Here is a 24,096-nt window from a genome sequence, read left to right on the forward strand (position 1 = left end):
ACAGACAGTCACTTGCTTCTGAGAAGTTAACAAGCCTCCTGAGAAATGCTGGTGGCTGCTATTTCATTGTTTCATAAATATTTTTATACAGTGACACCATTCAGCTTTAAATAAATCTTTAAAAAGAAAGACAATTAAAAAGCAGAGAAAATTATGATCTGGATTTTATTTATTTTCGTGGGAGGAGAATAAGGGAAGTGTGAGCCCTCCATTGTTTTCAACTCTTTTAAAATGTTGCTTCAGTTTTGCTTTTTTTTTTTAATATACAAATGCATTTTAGAAAAAAGAAACTCATAGAAGTTGAACTTTCTTGAAAGCGGGCCTCTGGACTTTTGAAAACAAGTGTTGCTGCTACGAACAAAGACTAGAAGTACACCCTGATTTTCTCCTCTCCTGGGGATCATTTCTCTTCCAATAAACAAACAAATCCCCCAGTATTTCCTACCGAAGGGAAGTTTTCCAGGGAGAGTCTCCTCCAGGGTTTGGTGGTAACTGCGACTCAGTCTTTTTTGGACACAATGTTTCTGCTGACTCCTGAAAATTTTCCACTTGAATGTGCAATGAAGCGGCGGCGGCGGCGGCAGCAACAGTCCTGGAGAAGCGGCAAAGGCGACCGTGCCTTCTTTCATCTTTGAGAAGGAGCGAACCCCCGCCAGCAGCACAAGTCGGCGCGGACCCCGGGCCGGCCTCGGGGGGTCCCGGCGCCCGGGGTGGGTGGGGGGGGGGGCGGTGGGGTTGGGGGGAGGCGGCCGGCTGCGGGCTCCCAGGCGGCGCCGGAGGCTCTCCCCGCCCGCGCCCGCTCCGAACTTCTGACTTCCCCGAGAAAACCGTGCAAACTGCCCGGGGGTGTGAGGGTGGGGGCGTAGGCGGGGGGGCGGGGGGGGGGGGGGGGCTCGGGGGGCGCGGCGCGGCCGGCCGCCTCCAGGGCCGCCGCCGGGGGCCGCCTGTTGCCGCGCGGGCTCCGCAGCGCGCGGCCCAACTTGGCGTCCCGGCAACTCGCGCGGCGGCGCCCGGCCGCTCACCTTGAACGGGGCGCGGGGGCCCGGCCCCGGCCCTTCGCGCGCCCGCCCGCCGCACACAAAGCGGAGCCGCGAGAGAAAGAGCGGCCCGAGCGGGACGCGCCGCCGGCCCCCCGCCCCCGGCGCCCCGCGCGCCGCCCGCCCGCACCCTGCATCAGCCCCGCGCGCCAACTTACCTCGGCGAAGGGAGCCGCCGCAGCGCCCGGCGAGTCCGAGGCAAACTTCGGCGCCGGTTCCCCCGCCCGCAGCTCGGTGCCCGGCTCCCTCCCCGGCTCCCGGTCCCCGGGCCGGGCCACCCCACCCCTGCCTAGCACCGCTCCTGCCCCGGGGCCGGCTGGGCGCACTGGGCTGCTGCCCGCGGCTCCGGGCAAAGGCGGACGGGGTGGGGGGGTTTCACTGCATGGCCTGTCCCCGGACGCGGCCGCCCCGGGCCCGGGCCCCGCCGCGCGGACCGGCCCGCAGGGTGGAAGCGAGTCTGCAAAGTGCTTGGTGGGCGCCCGCGGCGGGCGGCGGGGCCGCGGCGGCGGCTGCAGAGGCTCGGCTCGGCTCGGGCGGCGCGGCGCGGCGCGAGCGATGCTAAGAATGTTCGGAATGAGGACAGGAATGAAATGAACGCCAGGACCGAACTCGCTCCGGAGGGGTGGGGCCTCGGTGACGTCATGCGGCCTGCCGCCCGGGGCCGGGGGCGGGGCCTGCCGCCGCCGGTGACGTCATGGGGATTCGGGGCGGGCCCGGCTCGGCCGCCTAGCCGTTGGGGCGCGGTCTCCCCCGGCAGGGGCGGCGGGGCGGAGCCTCGCGCCCACGGGGGAGCGGGGCGCGCGCGGGAGCCGCCCTGCCCCCTCCCGGCGCGGGCCTGGGCTTTGTCCCGAGCAGGGCGGGGCGGCGGGGAGGAGGGCGGGGAGGAGGCGCCCGCGCCCGCGCGGAGAGCTCTGGAACCCTGGGTTCCCTCCTCCCGGCGGGCGCCGAGGCCGGAGCTGCGCGCGCCGCGCCTGCCCTGCCTCAGTTTCCCTCGTCCGGGGCGCGGAAGCTCGGCGGGCCGCTGAGAGCGCTCCGAGACTCGCGGAGGTCTGCAAGTTCGGAGAAGAGAAGTTTCTTTTCTGGAAATTCGGTGGTGGTTCTCCAGCGCCGTGGAAGCCTTCCGGGAGCCGGATTCCCAGCCTGCCATGTCTTCCCCTCTTTCACTTTAAAAGTTCGGAGCGCTCGTTCCAGTCGAAGTCGGCCCTTTTGTTGGGAAGCGAAACCTGTAGCATAGCCGAGAAAGTGTAATTACAGAGTTCGTGATAACCCTGCCCTGCTAGCACGGTCCTCTCCAACTTGCCCAAAAAGCTAAGCCCACTCCTCCTTGCGGGTTGTCCTCTCCGAAAGTAATGGATCAGGTAAAAATTCCTCGAGTTTTTAAAATGTTACATCCGGTAACTTCAGGTCACCGCTTTTGTGTGTGTGGATAAACTTCACTTCTATAATAAAAATAATTTTAACGCTACCTTCGGAGGCGCGAAAGTGACGTAGCAGACCCGGTGGCAAGACAGCTAGGCAAGTCGGCCTTCTGTGGCAGAACGGTCTATCAAGTGCTGGGCAACAGGTAACTGTCAGTGAAGTTTCTGGAAGATCAATGTAATGAAGCAATTCCTGCATTGTTGCCGTCTTTCCTTCTAAGCTCTTTGCTCTCCTTTCCAGCTGAGGTCCCAGGATAAACAATGGCGCCTATTTTATGTGTCCCCAAGTCCCCTAAGTATGCGTAACTGAGGGAAGCAGGATATGACTTGCTGTGGCACATTTTCTACAAAACCTAACTTTTACTAATGTTTTTCACTTGAAATTTTGGTTGCGACCATTGAAGATTCGCATGTTGTAAAAAGTAATAGTGCAAAGAAATCTTTTGTTCACTTTGCCCAGTTCTCCCCAACCGTCATGTCTTCCAAAAGTATCCTGTATCACAATCAGGATGTTGACATCGATCCAATCCACCGGTCTTAGTGACATTTCCCCAGTCTTCACTGTACTCATTTGTGGGTGCCGTACACCCACAATTTCCGTGTATTTCCGTACAATTTTCTCACTTGTGTAGGTATCCACCACCCCAGGCAGGTACTCACGTATTTGATCTCATGTATTTTATCTTTTTTGCATGCAATAAGATGATACAATGAGGGTTAAAATAGCGACCCCAGCCACCTTAGCACTGGTTTTTTTGGAAATGTGTTAGAAAAACATAATTAACTTGGCATTAAAACTGCCCCAGGCATATCCCTCTCCAAATATCATCTTCTAAAAGCACCAGAGTTGGACGGCGGTGCAAGCCAGACCATAGGGCTGCTCAACCACTGTTGGCCCAGTGCACCTGACCACTTTTCAGACTCCAGCTCCCATCTCCCAGCCACCTGGCAACATAAAGCATTCCATCTCTTACTGAATTAAGAGTAAAAGTACCTTGGCCTGGAATTCAAAGTTCTTCATGACCAATATTTTCTCCGACTTCTCCCATTTACATGGATGTTTCTTGAGACTTATCTTAAAAACCTCTTCTAGGAAGACTGCCCAACTAGGTATTTCCTCCCCAGGACCCTCAAAGCTACTTGCTCCAGACACACTATTGTATTCTGTTAACGGTGTATTGGGCTGCCCCCATATCTGAGCCCTTAAAAGGAGACTGGGTCTCATTTAGCTAAGTGTATGCTGTCTGGGACCTACACACAAATGGGAATAACTCTTGTCCCTACACACATTTTCACTCTCCTCAGCCACCCACTGGTCAGCACATGGGACCTATGGATGTAGGACCCAGCAGCTGTTCAACCGCAGCATCCGAGGGCAGGAACAGTAACTGCCACCGGCCAAAATGACAGCAACTAAACATGTACTACACCCATACTCAGCACTTGGCATTTTGAATTGGCCATCTCAAGCCTCATGGCACCTGAGGTAACCATTAGTAGCCCAGTTTATACAGGTGAGGACCTGAGGTATAGGAAGTTTACATGACTCACCCAATGATCCACGGTCAGGAGAGAATAGAGCCAAGACCTAAATTCCCTCCGACTTCAGCCCATGTTCATAATCACTGATCCTACTGCTCCCCAAACTAACGTGGATATATAACAAAGCAATCAGATGCCAGGCACTTTTCTAAATACTTTCCATTCATTATCTCATTGTAATCCCCACGTCATCCCATGAGATAGGTACTCATTATTTTCATTTTGTAGATTAGCAAACAGAGGACCAGAACAGAGAGGTGAAATAATTTGGTTGAGATACAGCTAGAAAGTACGGAGTGAGGATCCAAACCCAGGCAGTCCAGCGCCATGTTTCAGGCTCTTAACCTTCTACTTAGTCGCTCAAATGCAGTGCGGTGCAAAAGATCAACCACATGTAGGGGTGATCCACCCTGAGATGTAACAATTATATGTATCACCTATGATGCAAGAGAGTTTGTTACTCCCAAGTCTTAACAAAACAACCTAACTGGTAACACGTAAGAGAAACAGTGACCCACTTAATGGTAACATGTTAAGCTAGAAAGGAGAGCTGACCCCTTAGAACCTACTTAAGGAAGCACCTGGCTCAGAAAGACACTGCTTAGAAAACAAGATGTGTTATTTAATACTAAAGATATAGTTTGTCTCATTTCTGATGCAGTTGAGCAACTTACAGTAGGGTAAGTTGGTATAACCTCTTTGGGGAGGTTTGGTAGTAACTAGTGAAGTTGAAGAGATACGTACTCTATGACCCACAAGCTCCTCTTAGGAATACAGCCAAGAGAAACTCAGGTGTGTGTGCACTAGGACACACGTTCAAGAATGTTGGGGGGGGGGCATTTTTGTAATAACCCCAAACAGGAGGGGGCCTGGCTGGCTTAGTTGGTAGAGCATCTGGCTCTTGATCTTGGGGTTGTGAATTCAAGCCCCACATTAGACATAGAGATTACTTTTTTAAAAATTAAATAGATAAAAAAAATTTTTTTTTAATAGAGAATCAGGGCACCTGGGTGGCTCAGTTGGTTAAGCGTCCTACTCTTGATCTCAGCCCAGGTCATAATCTCATGGTTCGTGGGACAGAGCCCTGCATCAGGCTCCATGCTGACAGCACGGAACCTGCTTAAGATTCTCTCTCTCCCTCTACCCTGTTCCCCCCGCTCACTCTCTCATAATAAATAAGTAAACTTTTTTTTTTAAATAGAGGATCACAAACTTAAAAAAAAACAAAACAAAACAAGAAAGAACCCATATGTCCACTAATAGCAGAAAGAATAAATAAATTGTGATATAATTATACAGTGGAATAGTATACAGGGTTGACAATAAATGAGGCCCATGCAACATGAATGATGCTAAAAAATATACTGTGGAGTGAAAGAAGCATGAAATAAAAGAATCCATATAGTATAATTGTGCTTATATAAAGTTCAAAAACAAGTAAAATTTAACAGCATTGTCTGGGGATATATACATAGGTGGTAAAACTGGAAAGAAAAAAAATAGAACGTGAATTACCAACAAATCTGGGATAGTGCTTACCACGAGGAATAGGGCATTGGGACAAAGAAAAGAAATATGAGAGGAGACTTCTGAAATGTAGGCAATGTTATATTTTTGTCTGGTTACATGGATGTTAACTATAATGATCCATTAAGTTTTGTACAGTAGTCCCCCCCCCCCTTATCTAAGGGGAGACATTCTAAGACCCTAGTGGAGGACTGAAGCCATGGATAGTGCTGAGCACTCTATATACTATGTTCCTTTACATATGTACCTATGATAAAGTTTGATTTATAGATTAGGCACAGTAAGAGACTCACAATAGTAATAAAATGCAACAATGATAACGATACACTGTAATGAAAGCTACGTGAATGTGGTCTCTCTTGCTCTCTAAATATCTCCTACTGCACTCACCCTTCTTGCGATGGTATAAGAAGGTAAAAATGAACCTGGTTGAGGTAAAACGAGGTGATTGACCCAAGCATTGGGACACAGTGCTAGGCTACTACTGCCCTCCTGATGATGGGATCATCTGCTTCAGGACCACAGGTGAACTTGGGTCACTGAAACCTCAGACACCAAAACCATGGATAAGGGCGGACTTCTTTTAGGAACTCCTTTCTAGGTATCTGTTGTATTTCACAATTTTTTAAAGTTAAGAATAGGGGCGCCTGGGTGGCTCAGTCAGTTAAGCGTCCAACTTCAGCTCAGGTCATGATCTCACGGTTTGTGAGTTCGAGCCCCACGTCAGGCTCTATGCTGACAGCTCATAGCCTGGAGCCTGCTTCAGATTCTGTCTCTCTCTTTCTGCCCCTCCCCTGTTCACATTCTCTCTCTCTCACTCTCTCTCTCTCTCTCTCTCTCTCAGAAACAAACATTAAAAAATGTTTAAATAAAGTTGAAAATAAACATTAAAAAAAAAAGCTGCTCATATTCCAGGGCTTCCCATGTGCCCAGGGCTTGATCTGGTTCTGAATCTCATCCCCTCACATTTTCATATCTTTTCCATGTACACCATTCCCTCTTATCCAGACCACAAACTTCACTCTCTATGGGATCCTTTCTTTCAGCATGTAAACAGAGGTCTGCCTCCCATCTTAAAAACAATGACAAAAAAATGACCTTCTACTGCCCCGACCTCAACGGAAGCTTCTGCCCTCTCCTCCCTTTCTCAACTGAACTAGGAATTGTCTGACCTCATCTCCATTAACTCCCACTATTCTTCGACACTCTCCATTCAGGCTCATGTCTCCATCACGTCTTCCCTCAAAACAGATGTTTTTCTAGCCTTCATGACTCAGTTTATTTAGTTCAGTGGGCCTTTCATTCACCCCATCTTGGGTTATTTGACATGGTTGATTATCACCTCTCTGAAACCATCTCTCTCCCTGGCACAATCTCCTGGTTTCCCCTACTCCTCTGTTGTATCTCACTGTCCTTCGCTGGCCCATTCTCCTGCAGCTAGCTGTTAAATTGTGTAGTTCTAGATCCTAGGTTTTCTTCCATTCTGACTTTACATCCGATCTGCAGCTAATTCTAGCTAATCTATTCCATTCATTTCAATTATTATGTGTTTGCTGTTGTCTTACAACCATGCACATGCAAATCCATATCTCTCCTTGGAGTTCTAGAGGTGTATATCTAATGTCCTGTTGGACAACATCATCTGGGTCTCTTACAAGCCTGTCAAACAACCTGTCCAAAACCATGGTCTTCCACTATGAGTATGGTCCTCATTGGGTGTTTCCTATCTCTAGGAAAAGCACCAGAAACCAAGCTGTTAGGGCTTCATACATTCTCTATGTGCTAAAAACTCTTCAAGAGTGCCCTACCACATTTAGGAGAAGTCATTCTCTGGCTCTGCATGATCTAACCCCTCCCTGCCTTTTCAGTCATCTTGCATCTCTGCCTGTCAACTGTGTGCTCCTAGCACCCTGGATAACTTTTAGTCCTTAAACCAATCACTTGCTCACAGGCTCCTTGTTTGTGTTATGACAGCTCTTTAGAATATCTTCCTCTCTGGGGTGTCTGGGTGGCTCAGTCAGTTAAGCGTCCGACTTCAGCTCAGGTCATGATCTCCTAGTTTGTGAATTCAAGCCCCATGTTGGGCTCTGTGCCGATGGCTCAGAGCCTGGAGCTTGCTTTGAGTTCTGTGTCTCCCTCTCTCTCAGCCCCTCCCCTGCTCACACTCTCTCTCTCTCTCTCGAAAATAAATAAGCATTAATTTAAAAAAAAAATATCTTCCTCTGCTCTTTATTTTTTCTCCTGTTTTTCTTGGTACCCCAAACTTTATCACATGGGTTTTTTTTATTGCATTAGTTACCTAGTGCTGGGTAACAAATATCCCCAAAACTTAATGTCTTAACCCTGTAATAATCATTTATTGTCACTCATCGTATCTACAGGTCAGGCATTTGGGAATGGCTTGGCTAGGTGGTTCTGGTTTGTGGTCTCATGAGACTGTGGTCAGATGTCAGCTGGGAATGCAGTTACCTGAAGGTTTGATTGGGGTTGGAGCTTCCCCTTTAAGACGGTTCGTTCAAATGGCTGGCAAGTTGGTGTTGACTGTTGATAAGAGGACTCAGTTTCCCTTTACATAGGCCTCTCCCTATTTCTTGGGCTTTCTCACAACATGGTGACTTGAATTCAAAGCTAAACATTAAGAAAGTGGGAGGAAATGGAGGGGAGGTTGGGGGAAGGAAAGAGAGAAAAAGAAGCTCTATCCTTTTTACGTACTAACTTAAAGTCAAATAATACCACTGCTACCATATTCTATTCATTAGAAGTGAGTCACTAAGATTGGCCCACATTCAATAAGAGAAGAATTAGGTACTGCCTTTTAGAGGCAGAGTGTCAAAAAGTCTGCAAACATATTTTTTAAACATTTTTAAATTTTAGTTAATATACAGGGCAATCCTGCTTTCAGAAGTATAAGTGAGTGATTCACCACTGATATACAACACCCAGCGCTCATCACAAGTGCCCTCCTTAATACCCATCACCCATCTAGCCCATCTCCCACCTGCCTCCCTCCATCAACCCTCACTTTGTTCTCTATCATTAAGAGTCTCTGTGGTTTGTTTCCCTCTCTTCTCTTTTTTGCCCCTTCCCATAGGTCCATCTGTTTTGTTTCTTAAATTCCACATATGAATGAAATCGTGTGATATTTGTCTTTCTCCAACTGACTTATTTCACTTAGCATAATACATGCTAGCTCCATCCACATTATTGCAAATGGCAAGATTTCATTCTTTTTGGTAAGTAATATTCCTGTGTGTGTGTGTGTGTGTGTGTGTGTGTGTGTGTGTGTGTATCACATCTTCTTTATCCATTCATCAGTCAATGGACACTTGGGCTATCAGTGTTGATAATACTGCTATAAACATTGGGGTGCATGTACCCCTTTACATTTTTATTTTTGTATCCTTCGGGTAAATACCTAATAGTGCAATTGCTGGGTTGTAGGGTAGTTCTATTTTTAATTTTTTGAGGAACCTCCCCCATACTGCTCTCCAGAGTGGCTGCACCAGTTTGCATTTCCACCAACAGTGCAGGAGGGTTCCCCTTTCTCCTTGTCCTCACCAACACCTGTTGTTTCTTGTGTTGTTAATTTAGCCATTCTGACACGTGTGAGGTGGCATCTCATTGTGGTTTTGGTTTGTGTTTCCCTGATGATGAGTGATGTTGAGCATCTGTTCATGTGTCTGTCAGACATCTGGATGTCTTCTTTGGAAAAGTGTCAACATATTTTAAAAATCATACCACCTGGGGCGCCTGGGTGGCTCAGTCAGTTAAGCGGCTGACTTCGGCTCAGGTCATGATCTCACGGTCCGTGAGTTCGAGCCCCACGTCGGGCTCTGTGCTGACAGCTCAGAGCCCGGAGCCTGTTTCAGATTCTGTGTCTCCCTCTCTCTGACCCTCCCCCGTTCATGCTCTGTCTCTCTCTGTCTCAAAAATAAATAAACATTAAGAAAAATTAAAAAAAAATCATACCACCTGTACTCTTCCTTCCTGCCGTTATCACACTCTGTAATTTTATATAGCACAATTATATTATAAAGATGCAATATATACTTTGCAATTATTTGGTTAATGTCTATCTTTACACACTAAAACATAAGGTAGTGAAATAAGCTAGCGGAACAAGAATCATACCTGCTTTGCCTACCATTTTATTCCTAGTACCTGGTACATTAGCTGGCGATCAATGTGTAATAAATATGAATGTTATTCATCATATGAAATGCTTGCAACAGCCCTTTCAGATAGGTATCATTCTTTCCATTTTATAGACGTAAAATTTAAATGCTTGTCTAACTTGCTTAAGGACCAAAGTCTGAATCCAGATCTCTCTGTTGCTAAGCCAGAACTATTTCTAGAACTCTAGACTTCCTCCTATGACCACAGAAGCTACTTTGGCCTGAGTGCAATGGTCTCCTCAGTTTCCACATTTCCTCTTCAAGAAGCCTTGGGATAGCAAATTCTGCTTCCCAGGTGTAGACAGATTCAAGGACAGGCCTATCCTTAAATACCTATCCAGAATCTAGCCATGAAAAAAAAAAATTCTCCAAAATAAGCGATCCTTGTGAGTTTGTTTATCATGAGCAAAATAAAGGGAATGTGAAGTTTCTGAAACTATGAACCTATTCTTGGGAAGGTCCGCCAGAGTAGTCCCTGGGAAAAACTAACACTTACCTGACCCCATGTGTTTCTCCACTCCTGTCCTATCTCTTTCACTAAGGAGAAAAGGGCCATTCAAACGCTGCTCTGTCCAATGAGGTGACCACTAGTCAGTCATTTGTGGCTTTCAAAATTAATGAAAATTAAATAAGAATTTTAAATTCAGTTCCTAATCACACTAGCCACATTTCAAGTGCTCAAAAGCCACCACGTAGCTATTGGCTCCCATAGTAAAAAGTGCAAATATAGAACACTTGTATCATTACAGAAAATTCTACTCAGCCGAGCTGCCAGAGAACCTGAGTAATCCTAGCCCCAGAGAATTCCAAGGCCATGGGAGAAGGCAAAACCAGGAACGGAGAAATTTATCTACCCCAAAGAGAACCCCAACTCACTCGTGGGCAGTGGTCCCTAGTCATGGGGCCCGGGCACGGATTTGCCTCTGCAGGTCTGCACTCTGTCACCAGGCTTTCTGCCTCTTCCCCATCCATCCTCTGAACTGTTAAACTCACTTTACATAATCACCGTTACTCTCCAAACCAGATCACTCCTTGCCCACTCCCTCAACCCACGGAGCCTAGCCCTAGCCCAGGATAACACATCTTTCACCCTTCTCTCCGCTCCAGACCATTCCTTCTTCCTACTTAGGCCAGTCTCTGTCCCTCCTGTCTCAGAGTATGTGACTTGCCTCCTTCTGAAAGACAAGCCCTCCCCCAACTTCTCCATCAACCTGTGTATCCTGGAATCTGCTCCCCTTCACCTCACTGGAGAACTCACTCCACTAATTTTTCTCTGTCCCTTCATTGTGTCTCATCTTCCCCTCTACCAGCACTGTCTCTCTAGCCTTCACATAGGCATGGCTTCCCCAGTGTTGTCAATAATTTTCACTGATTCTTTAGAACCACCCATCTTGCCCTTTCTTTTCCTACCAATTGGCTCTAGGGAGCTGTCTGCTAAAAAGCTTTACATCCTCATGTAGAGTCTCACCTGGGACCCGGCACTCATCCAACCCAGATGCTTCCCATTTAAGAAAATTTGTTCTGCATACACCCTTCAAAGCTCTCCACAATCAGTCCTTGGCCTCACTTTTTTTTTTTTTAAGACCTAATCTTTTATTTTATATTTTTATTAAGTAAGCTCTACACCCAACGTGAGGCTGGAACTCATGACCCTGACATCAAAAGTCACATACTTTACCTAGGGAGCCAGCCAGGCACCTCACTGGCCTAACGTCTTACCCATTTTTTGTGTTACCTTCTAGCCACACCCGTCTCTTCACCATCCACCACACGTGTCGAAAACATTCCTGCCACTGTATCTTAATCATTATTATTTCTCTTGCCAAAAATACTTCCTCCACATACATCCCTCCACCAATAGAGGCTGAGCTCAAGCCCCACCTTTCTGGTAAAGTCTTTATGATAATAAAAGCTCCTCATGTTTCTCTGACTCCCATCACTGAGCTCAGGCTGCTTGATGCTACTGTGTAGTGTTGTGTGGACCTTCCTCTTCTCCCTCTAGTCGAATTTCAGAATACTTCCTGGCAAGGAATTAGCATTCCCATCTTGGCACTCCCGAGTTTTTAGAAGAATGCAGAATCTTGTGCACAGCGGATATTCAAATAACGGTTGATTGACTCATTCCCAAGACATATCCCATCACCAATTCAAAAGGGGCCAGTGGCATACCAGGGGGCATTATTTCAAATAACCTCTTGGAAAGAATATCCTAAAATGGGGACTGAAAGCAATTAGTTATGCAAATGCCCTGAGGAGGAAGCCCGAGCATTCAGAAGTAATACACCTGTTTGGGAGAGCCTGCGAAGACATGTGGGAATGGGAGGGGGAGGAGGGGGGGGGGGGGGGGGGGGTTGCAGAACTACACAGCTGGCTCACATCAGGGTCATTATTGATACATTTCAGGGGGGTGAGAAAAAAAAATCTGTGCTGTTTTGGTTTTTCTCCTGAGGGCAAGGAGGCAGTGGGGGAACGTAGGGAGTGGTGATCAAAGGTCAGGAAGGCAGAGAGAAAAAAATGTAGGCTGTGGAGGCAGACAAAATTTGTCTTGGATCTCAGCCTCATTGCTGACTCGATATACAAAAATCGGTAAGTAATCTTTTATTTATTTATTTATTTATTTATTTCTATGTTGCAAAAGAATATTATTGGCCTGAGGAGAGGTTTATGGTGAAAGTGTGGGGGCACCTGGGTGGCTCAGTTGGTTATGCGACCCACTCTTGACTTCGGCTCAGGTCATGGTCCCACAGTTAGTGGGATTGAGCCCCGTGTCAGGCTCGGAGCCTGCTTGGTATCCTCTCTCCCTTCCTCTCTCAATCTGCCCCTTCCTCTGCTCTCATTCTCTCTCATAATAAATACATTTTTTAAAAAGTATATGTGAATACATATGTATGCACAAAAAAAGAGACCAGAAAGCTACATTCCAAAATATTATAGATTATAGGTGATATTCTTTTTTCCTCTGGCTTTTTCTGTGTTGCTCAAATTTAAAGTAACTGAATTTTTTAAAAATCTTTTTTTTAATGCTTATTCATTTCTGAGAGAGAGAGAGAGAGAGAGAGAGAGTGAGTGAGAGCAAGCGCGAGAGTGTCAACAGGGAAGGGGCAGAGAGAGAGGGAGACACAGAATCTGAAGCAGGCTCCAGGCTCTGAGCTGTCAGCACAGAGCCTGACAAGGGGCTCGAACTCACAAACTGTGAGATAATGACCCAAGCTGAAGTCAGATGCTTAACTGACTGAGCCACCCAGGCACCCCAATATAATTTCTGTTTCAAGTAGTTTGAATCATTTCGCTGGGTTGAACAGAACATATGTTTTTCTCTCAATAATCTCATATTCAGAAAAGATGAGAGGAAATTGCTGACATGGCACCCCATTACCCTCAAATGTTTTTAATAGTTTATTTTGAAAAAAAAGTGTTTTTTGAGAGAGAGACAGAGAGGCAGAGTCTGCGCAGAGGAGGGGCAGACAGAGAGGGAGACACAGAATCTAAAACAGGCTCTAGGCTCTGAGCTGTCAGCACAGAGCCTGACGTGGGGCTCAAACCCACAAGCTGTGAGATCATGACCTGAGCCGAAGTCGAATGCTTAACCGACTGTGTCACCCAGGCGCCCTTAAACATTATTTTAAATGTTTCTCTGAGCCGGAAAGAACTTACTTCATATTTAATAGTTAGGTGGCATGTGGGAAATAGAAGGCAAAGCTGAGGGCTAAGAAAAGCAGCAAATCAGATGTGAGATCTTACATAAAGCTGGGACCCTACCCTCACTGTAAAGTGAATGAGAAAAGCAATGTTACTGAGAAGGACACAGCAGGAAAAATGACTTGTCCTCGGTGCTGGATGTCAGGGAAAAGAATCCCTGAAAATTTGTAGCCACAAATTGACCATCCCATGGATTCACACAGTTCTGAGGGGCATGAGGAGCAAGCTGATGGTGTTATTTAAGGTGGCCCCCTATTGTTAGGTCCCTCGTTAACTGAGAGGTACAAATTGTAAATCCTCCTTGGAAAAATTCACACTCAATCCAGGCCTCCAAAAATTCTTACAGAGGAAGTTCCAACAAAAATGAGAAATCTATTGTAAGACAAAATCACAAAACATACTAAGAAGCAAGGCATTATCTATATGAAACAGCAGAAAAAAAAAAAAAAATACCAGGCCAAAGAAGAGCCTTTATGTATTCAGATACTAAACTATAAGACTTAGAAGCAACCAAGTGCAATACGTGTTATGGAGTGAGTTGCATCTCCCTAGAATTTTATGTGAAACCCTAACCCCCTGATGTAACAGTATTTGGAGTAAGGAAATAATTCAGTAAATGAGGTCATAAGGGTGGGGCCCTGATAGGATTAGTGTCTTATAGGAAAAGACCCCAGAAAGTTGGTGCTCGCTCTCTCTCTCTCTCTCTCTCTCTCTTTCTCTCTCTCTGTCTCTCCCTCCCTCCCTCCCTCTCTTTCTCTCCCATCTTAACACTTGGTAAAGAGATGCTCTCGCCAGGAACCCTACCATGCTTGCGTCCTGATTTTAGACTTCCACTCTTTAAGCTGTGAGAAAATCAATGTCTGTTGTTAAAGCCATCCCATCTATGGTATTTTGTTATGGCAGACTGAGCTACCTAATACAATATGTTTAAATAAATATATGAATATATGACAAGCTTAAAACGTGAGCATGGAATAATTTGGCAGAACTGAGAAAAGTCCACATAGAAATTCTCCAAATTAAAATTTTAATGGTTAAGGGGGTGCCCTGGCTGGCTCAGTTGGTAGAGCATCTGACTCTTGATCTCAGGGTCGTGAGTTCAAGCCCCACACTGGGTGTGGAGCCTTCTTAAAATTTTAATGGTTGAAAGTAAAAAAAAAAAGAAAAACAAAAACAAAACTCATTTGGAAGACGGGTTCTACCACTGAAGGCAGAACTAGTGAACTGGATGATAGAGTGAAAGGATTTATTTGGAATACAAAGAGATTGAAAAAATGAGAGGTTACGAGTTATGTTGGATATAGGGAGAATATCTAGTATTCATCTAGTCATCTTTCCAAAAAGGGATAATGGGGATGGAAAACTGGAGCCACCACACACGGCTAGTGGGAATGGAAAATGGTGCAACCATTTTGGAAATCAGTCTGAGAGTTCCTCAAAAAATCCTAATGGGGCGCCTGGGTGGCTCAGTCGGTTGGGCATCTGACTTCAGCTCAGGTTATGATCTCCCGGTTCGTGAGTTGGAGCCCCGCGTCGGGCTCTGTGCTGACAGCTCAGAGCCTGGGGCCTGCTTCGGATTCTGTGTCTCCCCCTCTCTCTGCCCTTCCCCTGCTCATGCTCCCTGTCTCTCTCTCAAAAATAAATACACATTAAAAAAATGAAAAAAATTAAAAAAAAAAATCCTAAACACAGAGTTAACACAGGACCTGGAAATTCCATTACTAAGTATTTACAAGAGAGAAATAAAAACATACCTCCACACAAAAACTTACAGACAGGTGCTCCTAGCAGCATATTCACAATAGCCAAAAAGGGAAAATAGCCCAAGTCACCAATGAAAACCAAAATGTGGTAGATCCATACAATAGGATATTATTTGGAAATAAAAAGGTACTACACCGTGAATGAATCCCAAAACCTTATGGCAAATGAAATAAACCACTAACAAATTGTCACGTATTGTAGGATTCTATTTACATGAAATTTCCCACATAGGCCAATCTATGAAATGTTCAAAATGGCCGATCTCTGGGAAAAGAAAGTAGACGAGTGGTTTCCTTGAACTAAGCAGGTGGGATAGAGATGCCTAGTAGTGACTAGTAATAGGTACAGTGATTCTTTTGGAGGTAAAGTGTTCTAAAATTAAATCAGAGTCATGGTGTACAACACTAAATATACTATAAACCATGGAACTATACGCTTCATTTATTTGTTTATTTATTAAGTGGTAAATGTTAGTTCTGGTATTGTTAACATGCAGTGTTGTATTAGTTTCAGGTGTACAACACTGATTCAACGCTTCCATACTCAGTGCTCATCAAATCCGTGTACTCTTAATCCCCGTCACCTGTTTCATCCATTCCCCACCCCTCCCTTTCCTCTGGTAACTATCAGTTTGTTCTCTAAAGTTAAGAGTCTGTTTCTTGGTTTGTCTCACTCTTTTTCCCCCCTTTGTCCATTTGTTTTTTTTCTTAAACTCCACATATGAGTGAAATCATACAGTATTTATCTTTCTATGACTTATTTTGTTCAGCATTATACTCTCCAGCTCCATGCATGTCACTGCACGTGGTAAGGTTTCATTCGTTTTTATGCTGAACACTATTCCATTGTAGATATTACCACATCTTTCTCCATGTATATATCAATGGACCCTTGGGTTGCTTCCATATCTTGGCTATTGAAAAATAATGCTGCAATAAATACAGGGGTGCATACATCCTTTTGAATTAGCTTTTTCATATTTGGGGGGGTAAGTACCCAGTAGTGCAATTACTGGGTCATATGGGTAGTCCTATTTTAAATGTTTTGTGGAACCTCCCTACTGGTTTCCACAGTGGCTGCACCAGTTTGCATTCCCACCAACAACGCACAAGGGTTCCTTTTTCTCCACATCCTTGCCAACACTGCTGTCTGTTGTGCTTTTGAATTTAGCTATTCTGACAGATGAAAGGTGGTATCTCATTGTGGTTTTGATTTTCATTTCCCTGATGATGAGTGATGTTGACCATCTTTTCATGTGTCTGTTGGCCATCTGTATGTCTTCTTTGGAGAAATGTCTGTTCATGTCTTCTGCCCATTTTTAATTGGATTATTATTGTTATTATTTTGGTGTAGAGTTGTATAAGTTCTTTACATATTTTGGATGCCAACCCTTTTTCAAATATGTCATTTGCAAATATCTTCTCCCATTCAGTAGGTTGACTTTTAGTTTCTTTTGGTTGTTTCCTTTGCTGTGCAGAAGCTTTTTATTTTTGCTTTTATTTCCCTTGCCTAAGGAGACATGTCTAGAGAATTATTGCTACAGCCCATGTCAGAGAAATTACTGCCTGTGCTCTTGTAGGATTTTCATGGTTTGAGGTCTCACATTTAGGTATTTAATCCATTTTGAGTTTATTTTTGTGTTTGGTATAAGAAAATGGTCCCATTTCATTCTTTTACTCCATTTGTTGAAGAGATTGTCTTTCTCCCATTGCATGTTCTTGCCTCTTTTGTTTCTTGGCTTTCTATCCTGTTCCATTAATCTATGTGCTAGTACCATACTGTTTTGATTACTACAGCTTTGTAGTCTAACTTGAAACCTAGAATTGTTTTTCTTTTTCAAGATTATTTTCACTATTCAGGGTCTTTTGTGCTTCCAGGCAAAATTTAGGATTATTTGTTCTAGTTCTATGAAAAATGCTGTTGGTATTTTGTTAGGGAGTACATTAGATGTGCAGATTGTTTGGGTAGTACAGACATTTTAACAATATTTGTTCTTTCAAGAATGATACACTTTAAACAGGTGATCTTTGTGGCACATAAATTACGTATCAATAAAGCTGTTTAAAAAACAGATAAAGAAAATATGAAAGAGAAAATATTCAAATTCACGATAACTGAGAATTTTCCACAAGTGTTGAAAACATATCTTTAAATGCAGGAATTCTGGGGGCACCTGAATGGCTCAGTGGGTTAACCGTCCAACTTCAGCTCAGGTCATGATCCCACAGTTTGTGAGTTCAAGTCCCACATCGGGCTCTGTGCTGACAGCTCAAAGCCTAAAGCCTGCTTCGGATTCTGTGTCTCCTCTCTCTGTTCCTCCCCCTGCTCACGCTCTGTCTTTCTGTCTGTCTGTCTCTCTCTCTCAAAAATAAATAAACACTTAAAAAAAATTTTAAGGCAGAAATTCCAGTGAATCCAAAGCAAGGTGAATAGAAACAAAACCCATCTCTAGACACATCATCAGATAATTGAAGAACACCAGAGAAAAAGAGATTTTAAAAGCACTTAGGGACAAAAGACACATCACCTATAAAGGAGCACCATTGATTGTTATCTGACTTCTCAACAGCAGAAGATCTGATGCCAGCCAGAAGCATAACATCTTCATTATGCTTAGAGAAAATAAGCTACAATTCTAATCCACTTAACTACATATATATGTATATATATACACACATATATGTAATATAAATATAATATATAAATATATATAAATATATAAATATAAAGTGTGTGTGTATATATATATATGATATATATATATATTTCAAGAATGGGCTAGAAGTAAAAAAAAAAAATTACAAAAAAAACTCCCCAAACTTCAGTCAGATACAAATATCAGAGATTACACCACCCACAGATCTTCACAAAAGGAAATTTTAAGGGATTTACCTCAGCCAAATGGAAAATGAACCCATATGGAAACGTGAGGAGTGTGAAATAATGATGAACATGTTTATAAATATGTCAGTAACTCTAAGCAAACATTGTATAAAAGTTTAAAAATAATGTCAAATTGTGGAGGAATCCTGGCTACAATTAAAACACTGGACAGCAATATCCTATAAGGTAGGGTTGAGTTCATGTGCCCTAAGATCCTTGACTGCCGGTCCCCCAGCTCCCCATTTCCACTGTCCATCCCAGTTGGGGTGTGTTTGTGTTCCTAGAAGTCCACTGATTTGACCAGATCTGTCCTAACTTTCTCTCTTTAACTCCTACATTCCAAACCCCTGTTGTACTTATGACTGGTGCATGTCAGTGAAGGACTCACCGGGCCTGTGGGAGCGGTTTTTCCTTTAAATATTAAAAAGCTCAAACAGGCCCATACAAGGATCAGGTTCTTAAAATTGCCTTCATTCCAAACGGCTTGCTTACATTTTAAAATCCTTTTTGTTCTTTTTGATTAAAACAACAACAACAACAACACATGTTCATTATATTAAAATTGAGAAAATTATAAAGGAGAAAATAAGTATCACCCATTGTACTATATCATAAAACTAACCACTCGGCATTAAAAAAAAAAAAAACTTTAACTGATCATAAAATACAACAAATAGTTTAATGTAAAATAGTTGTGTTTCCACCACTCAGAACTGAAAATTGCTAACTGAAAATTGTCATATTTACTTCTAGACAGTTCCTTACATTTTCGTAGTCTAGGATAGATTACAAATAGAGGCTCACATACTTTATGGCTAAATATTGAAGGTCTAAATCAAGTTAATAAACTGTTATATTTTACCCTCCTACACTGACAAATCTATTTTTACAACAAATCATTATAAAGCTATACTTTTTTAAGACTAAAAAGTTAGTAAATAACAAAGAGATTTGATTAAAAAAATTTTTTAATGTTTATTTATTTTGAGAGAAAGAGAAAGTGGGCCGGGGAGGGGCAGAGAGAGAGGAAGAGAGAGTATCTCAAGCAGGCTTCACGCTGTCAGTGCAGAGCCCAATGCTCAGCTCGAACTCACGAATGGTGAGATCGTGACCTGAGCTGAGATCAAGAGTAGGACGCCAAACCAACTGAGCCACCCAGGTGCCCCAAAGAGATTTTTGTTTAAAAAAATTTTTTTAATGTTTAATATTTTTGAGAGAGAGAGAGAGCACGTGAGCAGGGGAGGAGCAGAGAGGGAGATACAGAATCTGAAGCAGGCTCCAGACTGAGCTGTCAGCACAGAGCCCGACGTGGGGCTCAAACAAACCCACAGATGGTGAGATCATGACCTGAGCCAAATTGGACACTTAGCTGACTGAGCCACCCAGGTGTCCCCAAAACAGATTTAATTTTAATTAAATCTGGTGCCCCCAGAGTATGTTTTTAAATCCTTAAATATGACATTATACTATCCATCATATTCTGTGACTTGCCTTTTGAAATAAAATTTCTAAGATCTAGCCGTATTGATATATAGGGGTCTATTTAATTTCTTTTCACTGTGGATTACATCATATTTTCATATCTTGTTTATCCACTTTGATTTTTTATCTTACAAGTATTTTATTTGAATGAAACAATTTAATGGCCATTAAAATGATCTGAAGTAGGGGCACCTGAGTGGCTCAGTCGGTTAAGTGTCCGACTTTGGCTCAGATCATGATCTCCTGGTTCACGTGTTCCAGCCCTGATCGGGCTCTGTGCTGACAGCTCGAAGCCTGGAGCCTGCTTCAGATTCTGTGTCTCCCTCTCTCTTTGCTCCTCCCCTGCTCATGCACTGTCTTTCACTCTCTCAAAAATGAATAACCATTAAAAAAAAAATCTGAAATAAAATGGCCATTCTAAAAGGAGATTACAGCATCATTGTATTTACAGAAGAGAAAACAGCTGAGGTGCACATTTGAAAGTGAATAGCACATTGTAAAATCAATCCACATTAAATACCATGAGAGCAAGTAATCAGAATGCAGCATGATATACATACAATTGAAAAGGGAAGAGGAACACTTACAGAGTTAAACTTTTGCGTAACATGTGAATTTTGACTTGATACGTTTAAGTTAGCAAAAAGCCAACAGCTTATATAAAATAATTGTGTGCCTTAATGTTGCCCTAACACTAGATCAAGACACTGAAACTGAGGATTCCTTCCTCATTTTATAGCTAATATTCATGATATCCCTCTAAAAAGGGGTATCGTGGAGCTGACTCACACCTGCAGTAAATAAACATAAAATACCACGATCATTACAAAAAAAGCCGCAGGAAATACCGTACAATTGTTTTACCTTTCAACTGCTGATGTTCTGTACAATACATTACAAGTAAGCATAGTTGTGTATTCATGAGTTGATTGTACTAACCTCTGTTAAAATTTAGGAATGATGGGCACACGGGTGGCTCAGTCAGCTAGGCGTCTGACTCTTCATTTCGGCTCAGGTCATGATTTCACAGTTCGTGAGATTGAGCTCTGCGTAGGGCTTTGCTCTGACAGCAGGCAGAGCCTGCTTGGGATTCTCTCTCTTTCTCTGCCCCTCCCTTGCTCGCATTCTCTCTCTCCCCCTCAAAATAAAGAGACTCTAAAAAAAATTAGGAATGAGCACATCTGTGTATATGGATACTTCCTTATCTTACAAAGTAAAAGCAAGCATTTTCTACTTTAAAATTTGTATTACTGTGGAATACAAAGACTTAACTCCTGGAGGTCAAACAAAAGATTCACCAAGTTCAAAGCACTGTTAAGTCATAAAACAAAAAGAATCTGAGGTAGAAGACAAGCAATATAATCCACAACCTTTTTAGTGGAGTATTTATTCCTGGCAACCATCACATTTCTGGTAACATCTCTCTCTCTCTCTCTCTCTGTCTCTTTCTCTCTCTCTCTCTTTTAAGTCACAAGTTGCAAAAAGTTAATAATCTACTCTCTGAAATCAGATGTAAAGCTATGACCAGCGGAAGATACACACACTTTTGTCATGTTAATGGAATAAAGGGTTTTAGTAAAAGCTGGGATCATTTCTCATGGTGGTAACCATAGCGAGGCTGCTGTTGGTTGCAACCATAGTGTCTGTATTGGCGGAGCTAACAAGGTTCTTGTCTGTGTTGTGGGTAATTGCTACCCCATGCCACTGGTTGGATGGATTGTCACTTGGCCAACCCTGTCTGCTACCCTTACTTTTACACTGTCTGTTATCTTGTAACCAGTTGCTCTCTTTACCCGATTTTGCACTGATGAACATTCTGCAACTTAGTTTTTAAAAAACACGATTATGTATCTTGAAGACTATTTCACACCAATACACAATGCTCTTTACATGCTGCATATTTCATTGTACGGAGGTAGCTTATTTAACGGCCATTTAGATTCTTTCCAGTCTTTTGTATTTCAAACAATACCACACACACACACACACACACACACACACACACACAGAAGACCTGGAATGTTATTTGGTATATATGTGTGGATATGTGCAAGATACATTATTAAAAGTGGGGTGGGGCACCTGGGTGGCTCAGTCGGTTAAGCAGCCAACTTCAGCTCAGGTCATGATCTCACAGTCTATGAGTTTGAGCCCCGTATCAGGCTCTGTGCTGACAGCCCAGACCCTGGAACGTGCTTTGGATTCTGTGTCTCTCCCTCTCTCTCTGCCTCTCCCTGCTTGCACTCTGCCTCTCTCTCTCTCTCAAAAATAAATAAAACATTAAAAAAAAAAGAATTGAGAGATGGAAAAGGTATCCCCCCCAAAAAAGTGGGGTTACTGAGCCTGAAGATATGCACACTTTTAGTTTTGATATGTATTACCAAGTCACTTTCACAGAGGGTTACACCAATTTATGTACCTATACACAGTATGAAATTTCCTGTTTCTCTTATCCTTAAAAATTAACCTTTTTATCTTAGCTATTGTAGTGGGTTAAAAAACGCTATCTCCTTGAATCTTTCTTGTTCTGAGTAAGTTTAAAAGCTTAAGTGATATGTTCATATGTTTCATAGCTATTTCTTTTTTTAACTTTATTCCTTTTTAAAAATATTTATTTATTTTGAGAGATAGAGAAGGAGGGAGGGGCAGAAAGAGAGAGGGAGAGAATCCCAAGCAGGCTCCATGCTGTCAGTACAGAGCCTCACCTGGGGCTCTCTCTCACAAACCATGAGATCATGACCTGAGCCAAATCAAGAGTCAGATGCTTAGCCCACTGAGCCATCCAGGCACCCCTAACTTTCTTTTCATGAAACTTGTTCATACCCTTTACCCATTGTTCTTTTGGGTTGTTGGATTTATACTCTAGTTCAATTTGCAGGAACTTATTATATATTTGGGGAATTAACCCTTTGTAACAGGAGTTGCAAATACATTTTCCCCAAGTTTTTGTCTTTTGACTTTGTTTATGAAGGTTTCGTGATGAATAATATTTAATAATAATAATATTTTAATAATATTGATTTAATGAATCAATATTTTGTGACATTTGTGTTTTATATCATATTTAGGAATACTTTCCTTACTATATAGATAGTTGTAACTGTTCAACTCAAACATTTGATCTATTCAAAATTCATTTGGTGTGTAAAGCAAGCACTCAAGTTAAGTTTTTCCTGGATGGCTGCTTTGTTGTCCCAGAAACACATGGTTGAATAGTTCTTATTTTACCTACTGATGTGTAAATACTTCTTTATAATGTGCATTCCCATATTTGTGATTCCAAGTTCTTTATCATAGGACACTGACCCATTTGTGTATTCCTACACAAATGCTACATTGTCTAAATTACTATAGATTCATGTAGACTTAGGTGTGAGGGTTTTTCCTATTGAACTGTAATTTACATACCACAAAATACACAAATCTAAATTTCACAGCTAAAATGAAAGTTTACCTATATATAAGCCTGTTTAACCATCATGTGGATCAGGATTTGGAATGTTTCTTATGCACCTTCACTGTCAATACCCTGAATATATACTGATGTCAATCATTATTAATTATTTTTTATTATAATAAAATAATAATTAATTAGTAATTATTTTTGCTTGTTCATATATATAGAATCATATAAAATTTCTTCTTTTGTGTTTCTGTTTGCTTGACAATATGTCTCAAAGACTTATCCATTTCCTTGCACTTAGTAATTACTAATACTTTTTCATTACTATGGATAACTCCATTCTATGATCTATTCCGCTTTGATCTATGTATTGATCTATTGTCCTGTTGATATACATTGATCTTTTCTACTGTTATGTATCAACAATAGATCAGTCAATAAATATCGGCATGTATTGATCTATTATTGATCTATTCTGTTGATATACATTGGCGTGCTTTCCAGTTTGGGGGTATTGTGCATACTCTTGCTTTAAATATTCTTGGATGTGATTTTGGTGGATATAAGCATTTGTTTCTGTTGGGTATATACCGAGGAATTGAATTGCTAGGTCATAGGGTATAAATTTCTTCCAATACAATGGACACTTTCAAACAGTTTTCCACAGTTTTACACATTTAAACTTCCTCAGTAATGTATGAGCATTCCAATTGCTTCACATTAGCATCAACACTTGATGTTGTCTTTTTGGAGGGTGGGTATTGTAGTATCTGATTATTGTTTTAAATTGTATTGCTCAGATTATTGATGATATTGTACAATTTTTCATTCGTTAGTCAGTTGGTCATCCACTTATGTGGTTTGTTTGTTTAATTTTAAAAAAAATCAGCTCATTTTTGGGAAAGTCCTCTACTTAGTGGTTTGCCAGAACATATTGCATATTCTGTATAGGATTCCTTTGATGGATATGTATCCTGCAAATATCTATTCCCTGTCAGCAGCTTGTATTTTCATTCACTTGATGTTGTGTTTTGATAGGGAAACTTCATTTTAATGAGATTTCATTTATTGTATTTCCCTTCTGATTGATTGCAATTGATACTGTATTTTTAATCTCAGTTTCTACTTGTTTATTTCTAGCATATAGAATAGATTTTGTGTGTTGG

General features: G+C 42.6%; 1 protein-coding gene across 2 annotated transcripts in view; it reads right to left on the reverse strand.

The window, feature by feature from the left end:
* The window catches only part of TEAD1 (TEA domain transcription factor 1), a 264,897-nt gene extending 263,242 nt beyond the window's left edge, over positions 1 to 1,655 (reverse strand). For both annotated transcript variants that reach the window (XM_049649825.1, XM_049649818.1), the window contains exon 1: positions 1,196 to 1,655. The gene's annotated coding sequence lies outside the window, so the exon portion shown is untranslated. The remainder of the gene's footprint in view (positions 1 to 1,195) is intronic.
* Positions 1,656 to 24,096: the final 22,441 nt, after the last annotated feature.

This window comes from Panthera uncia, chromosome D1, assembly GCF_023721935.1.
Source record: "Panthera uncia isolate 11264 chromosome D1, Puncia_PCG_1.0, whole genome shotgun sequence".
Taxonomy (NCBI): domain Eukaryota; kingdom Metazoa; phylum Chordata; class Mammalia; order Carnivora; family Felidae; genus Panthera; species Panthera uncia.